Source organism: Oratosquilla oratoria, chromosome 14 (genome assembly GCF_046742065.1).
Source record: "Oratosquilla oratoria isolate Oo_2021 chromosome 14, ASM4674206v1, whole genome shotgun sequence".
Lineage (NCBI taxonomy): Eukaryota > Metazoa > Arthropoda > Malacostraca > Stomatopoda > Squillidae > Oratosquilla > Oratosquilla oratoria.
In genome coordinates, this window is record NC_134790.1 from 6,085,848 (window position 1) to 6,098,347 (window position 12,500).

A 12,500-nucleotide genomic window follows, 5' to 3' on the forward strand; every position below is an offset into this window, starting at 1 on the left:
CTTTGTTTTTTTTTAATCTTCAAACAAGAGAGTAGGCGTTTACACAAGAGGCTCACGCAAGTTGAAGGAACGATGTAAAAGAAATATGAGAAGTAATTTGGTATAAAAAGCTTTCTGTCTTAAAATAGAGAATGTAACAATAAAAATGAGAATTAGAACCTGCTTCCCATTATGAAGAGGTAAGAATTGTATTACAGAATAAGAAATTTTTCTTAATTGCTGTGCACCTGTCTCAACCTAAATTTTAATAGCTTTCCTTCTTGTTTGTGATCTTTATTGATTTCGTTTTGAGTCTGAACCAAATCACGCTTGTTAATAAGAGCCAGCTCGAATTAATTATCTTCCTCTGAAGAAGACAGTGTTTTTTTTTATATATTGATTTCGTTCTCCCACTAAGTTTATATTTAGACTATTCACTCATTACTTATATCAGAAACAAAGACAGGTCAGGATTTGGTGAAGGCTCCTCAAGATGTAGTGACGTCACATTGTTCATGAACATGATAAAACAGCTTGAATTAGTTATCACCCTCTGAAGAAGTGTTTATTTTTTATATATTAATTTCGTTATCCCACTAAGTTTATATTTAGACTATTCACTCATTACTTATTTCAGAAACAATGACAGGTCAGGATGTGGTGAATGCTCCTCAAGATGTAGTGACGTCACATTGTTCATGACCATGATAAAACACGCAACATGAATACCAATGGGACGGCGTTTATTTTGAGCCATCTCATTAACTTCGGGATGTGACAACTGGCGTTCCAGGGACGAGGCGTCTGTGCTCCTCTGGAGAGAGAGAGATGCCCACTTCCTGGAACAAAGTCTCATATTTCCTCCTCCCTATTCCTTTGGGAGGAGCTCTATAGCTTTATTTCCAGGCAAGCTAATGCGCCTTGCCCTATCAGGGGCTGGAATACGCTCACGCTTTAAAGGTTATTTGTTCTCAAAATCAAGAAGCTGATAACGGAACTAGAAATGTAAGAAATACGAGTTAAACAATTAGGTAAACTTGCTTGAGTATTGCAATTAGCTTTGCCTTACTAGATACACTGACGCATTTCGTAACTTTTTGTTCCCGCTAGTGTTGAGCCTTATTCATATTTATTCGTTTTATTTCACAGACAACTGATACCTGTATGTTCTGGTGCTACCAGTCGTTTCCGAAGTCCATTTATAACTTCACCTTTACCAGGAACTCTGGTGCCAAGGGCTGGCGTTTAGTCTCCTTAAAGAACCCACGACCTCGCTATCTATCACACACAACTTACACTATTTCTTCCATCAGATTTTCCGCATTAAAAGAACAAACAGCCAATAACCGTTCTCCTCCCCCGACTAGCTGGTATCACAAAAATAGATCAACATTCACACAACGCAAACAATACTCAATTTCATTTTGAGGGATCTATGGGAGGAATCGAAGACTTATACACCTCATTGAGGAAGTCAATTTCCGTTACGAAAAATTCGAGATGACGGTGAGACAAAAAAAAAATATGAGGTAAAATTGGGATAAGTGGGGGTCGTAGTTAATCGAGACGCAATTTTGAAATTCTTCAGCTGAATAAAGTTGATTGGTACTGGCTAGAGAAAATACTCAAAATTCTGATACAATGATGAAGGAGTTGCTATATTCAGCAAGTATATTTGATAAAATCGTATATTTTGTATCAGTTTGATTCTTCCTACTGAGAATGTCCAGGCCCCTGTCTGTATGAAAGGAAACTGTATGAAAGCACTGTCGGGTTTTTAGTAAAGAATAAAACATAATTTTAATCTGTGGACAACAGGCGGTTCTTATTGAATCTTCTTACAATCACAAGATGATCTAATTTGGCTTAAGGAAAACCTATTACAAATATTCAGATTTTATTCAGGTAAGATATCATCCTGCTGTTTTATTTTTGCAGACGTCGTTCTGTTTCTCATGGTATGACACAGACAAAATAATCAGCAACAAATGTAGACTTGCACAGTGGTTTGAAGTTGTATGAGGGATTTAAGTAAGATAGAATAATGAAGTAAAGGTATAAGTTAAAAGTAATTAGCCTTCTTTTTTAAGTAGAGACACCCAATCATAAAAAAGTGCGGCTGTAGATATGCCAGTAAGGTCGTTAGAACATTGTTTATTTGTTTTGTTATCATTTGTCTGTTTGTTTATTATTGTTTGCTTGATTCTCATTTATTATTAGTTATATGTCAATTTATTATTATTTACTATCTAACTGTTTGTTTATTATTTAACTATACCTATGCATTTATTTGTGTAATGTATTTATTATTTACATTATTATATTTTTTTTATTCATTTGATCATTTATTTATTTATCATTATTATTATTTTTTCCGCATCCGACCTAGATATGGACCAAAAGGTCCCCTGTCGGTATGTTCCGCCTTTGTATTCCTTTGTAGTGTAAAACCTATGCAGCCAGTGTTCTGTATACGGTACAGACGTACAGGAAACCATTGTTAGTTACGGGTCCGATCGATACAAAAAGGAACACAATAACGTGGTTGCACATCGCCTCCGGGCTGCAACTGCACATTGGCAACTTAGTGTCTGCAATGCAGTTTTCCCCGGTACCTAATATTTTCATTATGTGATTGACGCCGACGATATTTAAGTCACAGCGGACGCACAGAAGTGTAATTGGAAACCTTTTGACACGGGGCGTCTGCGAGAGCAGATACTATGACAGTCAAGAACGAAGAACGACGGGCAACATTGCATGCGTCCGTTTAATTAACAGCACCATTTAGAATATTTGGGGGGAGGGAGAAGGGTGGAGAGAGAGATGAGGTGGATAGGGAGGTGGTGGAGATGTAAGAGGCGGAAAGGAGGGAGTAAGGCAGCGGAGAAGGAAGAGGAGATAGTGGACGAAAATGGAACAGGGGAAAAGGAAGCTGGGATGAAAAGAGAAAAAAATAAAGAATATGAAGGAGAGATAAGTAGGATGAGAAGAAAACGGGAAGAAATTTTCGGAAAAGAAAGAACCTACGCTGTTTCTTTTGGTAATGTCTCATTTCTTATGGAAGTTGAACTTCGAACAAAGTATTCACGACTAAGCGAAGTTCATACTTCTCGAACTCCCTGTCCCATTACCTACCTCTGTCGGTTTCCAACTTCATCACTCCTATTTCAACCTTATGTCTCACGCATTTCTCCCTTATTACTCACGCACCGCCTTTCTCTCACACATTTTTCTTTCTCTCACTCTCGCGCCCTCTCTCCTCTCTCACGCTCTTTCTACTCTGCAGACACCCTCTACTGCATTCGCTTTCATACAAAGGATTACAAAGGCGGAGCATGCCGACAGGAGACCTTTTGGTCCATATCTAGGTCGGATGAAAAAACCCCATAAGAATAATAGATAAATAGAAACTGTAATAATGTAAATAATAAATAAAATATACAAATAAAGGCATAGGTATAGTTAAATAATAAACAAACAGGTAAATAGTAAATAATAGTAGATTGACATATAACTAATAATAAATGAGAATCAGACAAATGATAACAAAACAAAAAACAAGTAATATAGAATTAATGATAATCATTACAACATCTTGCTTAGGTGTTTATCTACATGATTCTTAAAGCTTCGAACTGAGCTACATTGCACTGCCTCTGCAGGAAGTTTATTCCATTCATTAACTACACGGTTGGCGAAGTTGTTTCTACCCACTTCCAAATTGAATCTATTTCCCTCGACACTCTTTCCTACAGACGTTCTCCCTCGTACTCTCACAATCACTTCCTCTCACTCTCAGTTGAGTCTCTCCCGTCTCATTTTAACAACAACTCCCTATACTCTCATATTCTCTCCCTCCCTCTCACTCTTACAACCACTCCCTCTTTCACTCTCACACTCGATCACCCATTTACACTCACATCATTTCATTCTACTTGCTCTCATTCTGCCTCCACTCTCCCCCTCATATCCTTTCACCTCTCACTTCCCCTCTCCTTCGCCTCTCACTCTCCCCTCTCCCCGACTCTCCTCTCCCCGACTCCCCCCTGGCACTTTCTGCCTTTGTGATTTCCTCTCGCTCTCACACTTCCACTTTCGTTTTCATACCTTTTCCACATATTTTTCTCGTGTCTTCTATCTCTATTTCTTACATCTTCTCCCTTTTCAATTTCACAATTTTTCAACCTTTTACACTCATATTCTTACCTCCCACTCACTCTCACGCCCTCTCCTTCTGTCTCACTCACTGCTCTCTCTAAGACACTGTCTTTCTTTAGCTCTTTCCCTTTCGTTCTCATATCCATTTCTTCTCTTTCACACTCACATCCTCTCTTTTCCTCCACTTTCACAATTTACAGCCTTTCACTATTACATCCTTACCCCTTTTACACTACTTTAACAAAATCTCCATCTCTCACTCGCCCATCTTCTCCACATTTCCAATACCCATTCCATCATCTCAATCTTACACATAAGAACATAAGAACATACGAATAAAGGAGACTGCAAGAGACCATAAGGCCTACACTAGGCAGCTCCGTATCCATCACCACCTGTCACCCCCATCCATAAAGATGTCCAATCGTTTTTTAAAACAACTGATAGTTTCAGCGCTTACTACATGGTTACTAAATTTATTCCATTCATCGACCACCCTATTAGTAAACCAATTCTTGTCTATTTCCTTCTTAAATTGTCTGCTTATGGTGAATTTATAGACCTCTTTATAATAGAGAAGACTATACTAAGGTGTAGAGAATATACCTTAGAGACAATATAAACACAATTAACTATCCATTTTAAAGAAGAAACTATCAGGAACTATACTAAAGTGTAGAGAAAATACCTTAGAGACAATATAAACACAATTAGCTATCCATTTCAAAGAAGAAACTATCAGAAAAAATGCCCTGTCTGTATACACCGTTAATACAAGTATACTTAGGCATATAGTATATAAGATTTGTTTGGATAAACACCTAAGCAAGATGCTGTAATGCTTGCCATTTATCTTATATTATTTGTTTATTTGTTTGTTATTATTTACTATTTACCTGCTTGTTTACTATTTAACTATACCTATGCATTTATTTATTTTTTCTATTTATTATTATTTGTATTATATCTCTATTTATTCATTTATTTATTTATCATTATTATATATATTTTTTTCGCATCCGACCTAGTTATGGACCAAAAGGTCTCCTGCCGGTATGCTCCACGTTTATAATCCTTTTTGTATATATATATATATATCTATAATATATGTATATATATGTATATATATATATGTATATATACATATATTATAATATATATACATACATATATATATATATGTATACGCCACCATATACATGATGAGTAACGTCACTCGCTCACACTCCCTCACTCACTCCCTCACTCACTCACCCACTCAATGTCAGGCCCTTCTAGCTGACTAAGAACTTAGTCAGCAACCTTCGGGTCGGCAACAACAACTCGACCACCAAACAGACATACGAACGCACATGAACATCCGAGTAACCAAACAAACACAAAACACAAATTACGTATACTAACGATCCTCCCCTGGATATATAATTAACATGTATGATAATAGACAACAATACATAATCAATGCAGTTGCACCACCCATGTGAGACAACGGACCTTCTCGAAATTAATGTAAAGACTAAAGACTAAACCCAACACACCAAAGTGCTGAGATGTCACTTCCGGGCAATGACCACGAGGGTAGCGTGGCCGAGACCGGAGTTGGGACGATGACAGGTGTTGTGCAACAAGAAGTGGTGTGATAAACAGTTATATTAATGTATCGTTCTATTTAACAGTTGACAGTGTATATACCATAACTGCAAAACCTGAAAGCTTTGAATAAAATGGTATAAACTTAATACGAATCTACATATACCAGTACCCCGTACCTAGTGAACGATACATTATTACTGGTGGCAAGCGGTGACCGCGCCCACGTCTCTAAAGAAACAAACTAACTACCAGAAAAAAAGACTATCGAGGACTCATCCTGCGCACCCCTCTGCACCAATTGTGTTCCTCCAAAAGAAGCGGTGGTGAAAATTTCTCACCACCTGGTGGCAGCAAAACCACACCATGCACAACACCTACGTTATCGCCGACTCAACAATAATTACCAGCCTCTAAATAAGGTAACCCAACCAACACCCTTTTCAAATACGTAATAGTATCATTACTACTATTACCTTACCTATCCATTTCTGAATCCCTGATACTGCTTTCCTTTTTTTTTACGAGAACATCAACGAGACACTACCCTCATCAAGAGATATTTCCACACACTGCTCATCTCTCCCCAGTACCCTATTTCTATGGTGATGTTACGCCCCTCTCAACGCGTAACTACAAACAAGTCTACGGACCGCCACAGCCACACCTGACGGACCGGAAGCACATCGATATAATTATCGATAACCGGGAATATACCCATAAAGGTACCCTATGATTACATATATATAACATATGTAACTTTTAGTGATTTAATATTTCAACAACATTATCTTATTATAAAACTAAGCTACTTAATTAAGTTACACAACTAAGTTAAAATCATTTTTGCATACTTCCATCTTATACTGTACCAATTTATTATTTAAAAATACTGTATTTTAAATATATCTCTCAATAACTATTATAATCACATAATTATTTGCCAATGTCAAATAATTCTTCTTCACAATATTTTATATAACCTTTTACACTGTATATCCTGTATATATATATATATATATATGTGTGAATCAAATACCAATTTCACATATTCCTAATACCATTTCATATTTATAGATATGCAATAACCTTACTAGATTTGACTATTACATAATATCACATTCATATGTATTCTTACAGTTAAGTAATTCTTGTTTAAACAAATAGCTCTTATATGTTTAAAATTCAATATTTACATAGAACTTATACATTTTTATCAATGTAACCTACTTTACTGCTGTAAATTTTTTTTTATGAACCATAATTAATTCTATTATAAGAATAATATCACAATAATTAACTCCTTATTATATAATATTAATTCCACATTTTATTACTATTTTATATATACACATATATTTTTATGATTTTTGTAATCCCATTACTATATCCCCCTTCCCATATCTAAGCATAACATAATACCCTTAGTTACTATATACCTATTATTCATATTTTAACAGCTCCCTTTTTTCTTAGATTACAAATCAAAACTAACTATTAACTAATACATGATTTAACAACATGGCCTTTGCCACCAGATCAAAACTAAAAAGTTTACATAGCGTCTTCTCAAAGTCTAGAGAAGAAAAACACCAAAATGACATATCCAGTGACAAAGAGGAAATACACACAGAAGACTTAATTGGCAATGACAATACCTCTGACCAGTTAAATAAACCTGACAAAACTAATCCTAATGCAGATACCCCTATAACTCCCCTTTATGAGAACGATGTCTTACCTTTTTTCAACCAGCTTCCTCAAGTAGACCCCTTTCACCCCTCACAATCACAACCACCCATTCCTCCCATCCAACCAAATATGCAAACAAAACCTCCTATAAACCATAATCCATCCAACCCCCATATCCCAACACATAATAACCCCCCTCCCATTCAGCAACAGTACCAAACCTTCCCCTTTCCTTCCCCCCATACCCCACCTGTTCAAACCCACTCCACACCATACCACCAACCACCACCTAACCTTCCTCCAAACCCACAATATTATCCTTACCCACAACCTCAACCAACAATAATTAACAATTATCAAACCATAACCCCCCTCACAGAAATCCCAACCTTTTCCCAAGATAGCGGACTATCCATTACAGATTTCTTGACAGCATGTGACCTGTTTTTCTCCAAGAATCAATATTCAGAGACAGATAAAATAAATTTGTGCCGTCAGAAAATAAACCCATCTGACATTTGCCGTTCAAAGGCAAGGATGCTAGACACCCTAGTTGCATCTGGAATCACTTATCAGGAATATAAACGCCACCTCCTTAAGGTCTTTCATAACAAACAACCTAACAACATTTCCTTCCTCATCACCTTCCTCAATAACACTAGAGTCCCACCACATTCCATTACTAACATAATGGATTTTGTTGCAAACGGAATGAAAGAGGTCAGAGAAGACCTAGAAAATAACTCTCCTTGGACTCACACTGATCAATTTGGTCAAAATGTAATGCCAACAAAACACTTACTAACATTCCTTGAAATAGCTTCCTATCTCTCCCAACTCCCTCCAAAGTGTTTAAAGGAAGCCTCCAAAAAGGAACTAGACACTAGAAATCCTCTAGCTTATACCTATATTTTAGATATCATGAATGCTTGCAATGTATCCTTAGATACCCCCAACCATCTCCCCAGACTAAATAGCCTTCACTCACAACAACCCCCTCCCACCAATCAAGGACAACCTTCTAAGTGGTGCTCCTACCATTCATCAAACAATCACAACACGAAAGACTGCATACAGCAAAAACAATACCCGCAGGTACAACGCCACTCTATCCCTTGCTCAGTTCATGGAACCTTTTCCCACACCGATGCTCAGTGTTGGACACAGCAAAAGCAACACACGCAGGTACAACACCACCCTATCCCTTGCTCAGTTCATGGAACCATTTCCCACACAGATGCCCAGTGTTGGACACAGCAAAAACAACACCCACGCTCAGTGCATGCTACTACCTCACACCAGAATCAAAACAAACAAGTTCCACCCCCCTTTAAACACCCACTCCTATCTACACCAACACATCCAATCAAATACTGCAACCTACACCAAACATCATCTCACTCCAACGAAGAGTGTTACCTACAGAAAACACAACAACAACCGCATCAGAGAACTAACAACCCATTCACCACCCATCGACAAACACCCCCCTCCAACACGACAACCAATACTAAACAACGATTGGGGGAACGTGTACCAGCCTCACGCACCAAACCACCATAGGAATATCTCATACACAACACAAATACCTCACCCTAGAAGTAAGCCTAGACCAACTTAAAGTTGACATGATGGTTGATACAGGAACAAACCTGAACATCATCCCAAGAGCTCTGTATGAAGCATTAAATGACCCACCCCAAATTCAATTTTCCAATATGGAAGGACTCTTAATAGAAGGGAGCACAATTCCTCTACACGACACCATAGACTTAAATATTGAAGTCAACAATCACAAAGTAGGTTTCACAACTTTCCACATAGCAGATGAATGGAGCCTTGATCAACAAGGTATAATAGGACTACACTCATTAAAGATTTGGAAAACGAAGATAGACTTTGAGACTAACAAAATCTCCTTCCGAGATGTAAATAATGAATCAACAGTTCCTGAGACACCCGACTCAGACACACAACATCTCTCATGTCTACCTTCCTTTAATACTCCCAATCCCACTAACAACTATTCCTTTCGACCACCCCCTTATGTCACCTCAAAGGCACTGATGTCTAACACAGTCATCATACCCCCTAGACATTCAATAACAGTCCCACTATACATACCCGGTGCAATAGACCATCAGGACGTCATAATCGACTCAGACACGTCCAGGATTAACAACATAACCATTGAGTCCTCCTGGGACACAATATCAGAAAATAAACATACACTAGCTATGTTAACAAACACCTCAGAACAACACCGTAAAATCAGGAAGAATACAAACATCTGCGCAGTCCATCTCCATAATTCCCCTATCCAGGAACCACTGCCGCAACACATCAACCAAGTAAGACCAACACAACCCCTTCCCCCTATTCCCCCAGACCAAATCACGACATCAGCTGACGGAGAAAGTCATAACGAGCTATTAGCTCTCCTACAGAGGAATAGATCAGCTGTCGCCTTAGAAGGCGAATCACTAGGCAAATGTGATATAATCAAACATCACATCCAAATTCCCCCAAACACCCCCCCTTCATACACCCCCGCTTACCGCATACCCCACAGTAGGAAATCCCAAGTCAATGACAGTGTACATGAGATGATACACCAAGGCGTAATTTCCCATTCAGACTCCCCATGGAACAGTCCCCTCTTTTTGGTCCCTAAGAAAGACGGAACCTTACGCCCTGTTGTTGACTTCAGAAAAATAAACAACCTAACTCAATCTGACCCACACCCCCTCCCCGCCATGCAAGATGTACTACAATGCATTGGCAACGGGAACTCTGTTTTTTCCACAATAGACCTCAAGTCAGCCTTCTGGCAGGTCGAACTAACAGAGGAATCAAAACCCGTAACTGCATTTTCCACGGACAAAGGACACTTTCAGTTTGAACGTATGCCCTTTGGCCTTAAGAATGCCCCCTCAACCCAACAAAGGTTGATGACCCGCATTTTCAGTGACATGATAGGAATCTCATTATTCGTCTATTTAGACGACCTCATTATATATAGTCCCACAGAAAGAGACCACCTTAACACTTTAGAGATTGTCATCAAACGTCTCAAACATACGGGATTAAAGATTCAATTAAAGAAATGTAGATTCCTCATGAAGGAACTCACCTTCCTAGGCCATAAAGTGGATGCAAAAGGGATTCACACAACCACTGATAAAATAGATACAATAAACAATTTCCCAACCCCCAGAAACGCAAATGAAACACGAAGTTTCATAGGGTTAGCCTCCTACTACAGACACTTTATCCGAAACTTTGCTGATATTGCTTCCCCTCTGACCAAATTCACAAGGAAAGGCGAGCCATTTCAATGGTCAGAAGCAGAACAGCAAAGTTTCGACACTCTCAAACACGCACTCACCACAGCCCCTGTACTAGTTTTCCCTGATATGAAGAAAGAATTCTTTCTTTACACAGACGCCTCCTCTAAAGGAATAGGCGCAGTCCTACAACAGAAAGATGACAATGGCAAAGAACACGCCATAGCCTACGCAAGTAGAGTCCTCAACAAAACTGAAAATAACTACTCAACTACACACAAAGAAGGACTTGCAATCATATGGGCACTAAAACACTTTAAATACCTCATTTTAGGCTACAAGATTACCATACTAACAGACCACCAACCACTAGTCTATCTTTTTAACTCCAAAGACTTACATGGGAGAGTTGCTAGATGGAAAACAACTCTCCTTGATTACGATCCCATGATCGTATACTTAGCTGGGAAAGCTAACGTAGTGGCAGACTGCTTGAGCAGACAAACTCACATCACCCCCATAACCCAAACCACATGCATACCTATGCAAGAACTCAGGGATGAAACTGACGGAGACCCAATATGGTCTCCAATAAAACAGCATCTCATCTCACAAACCCCCTTACACTCCCGACCACCTGTCCCTATTGAGGAACTCAATCTGGTCGACGGAGTCATAAGGAGAACCATTAATACAAGAGAGGTTACTGTTATCCCCAGAGCCCTAGTCCCCAAGGTCCTACACATATTGCACGACAGTGCAATGGGAGGCCACTCGGGCAGAGATAAGACACTAAACACTGCTAGGCACACATATTATTGGCCTTACATGAAAAGAGATATAACCACACACATAGATTCTTGTGTAACTTGCAAACAATTCAGAGGCCCTAACCTGAAGCAAATCAACATAAAAGATATCCCACTCCCTGCTGAGCCATGGGAAACACTTGGCATTGACCTACTGAAAATGCCAACGAGCCATCAAGGTTCCAATTATGTACTCACAGCAGTTGAGTATTTATCTAAATACACAATCTTAATACCACTCCAGGACAAAACAGCAGAGACTGTAGCCAAAACCCTGGTCAACAATATCTTTTGTAAATACAACATACCACACACAATGTTATCTGACAATGGCTCAGAATTCAAAAATGAAGTGATGCGCGAAATAGCACACCTCTACAACATTGACCAAACATTTGCCACTGCATACCACCCCCAGGGAAACGGTCTGACTGAGCGAACAAATCGCAAGGTCCTAGAAATTCTCAGACCATTGGTCAATGACCTCATGGACACTTGGGAAGATTGGCTACCACAGGTACAAGCCAGCATCAATAGCACAGTCAATTCCGCAACAAAGATGTCCCCACATGAAATCATTTTCGGCCAACCAATGCGCCTACCCTACCAAATATTCAACCAACCCCCCCCACCCTTATACAACCTAGATAACCTCGCACACTGCATCAAAAGAGGTATGCAAACAATTTACAAAAAAGTTAGAGCAAACCTGAAAGAAGCCCAGGAAAAGACAAAGACAAAACAACACAAACGGTCAATTCCACTTGACATAGCACCTGACGACACAGTCATGGTAAAAGACTCAGGTCGAACAAACAAACTCAAACCCAAATTCCTAGGCCCCTTCATAGTCACAAGTTCACTCCCTAACAATGTTTTCCTACTAACAGATCCTTCTGATCACTCCACCTTCACCATACATGGAGAGAAGTTGAGAAAGGTCAAACTGAACCTCGACCCAATCTCACCTCCCATCCACAAC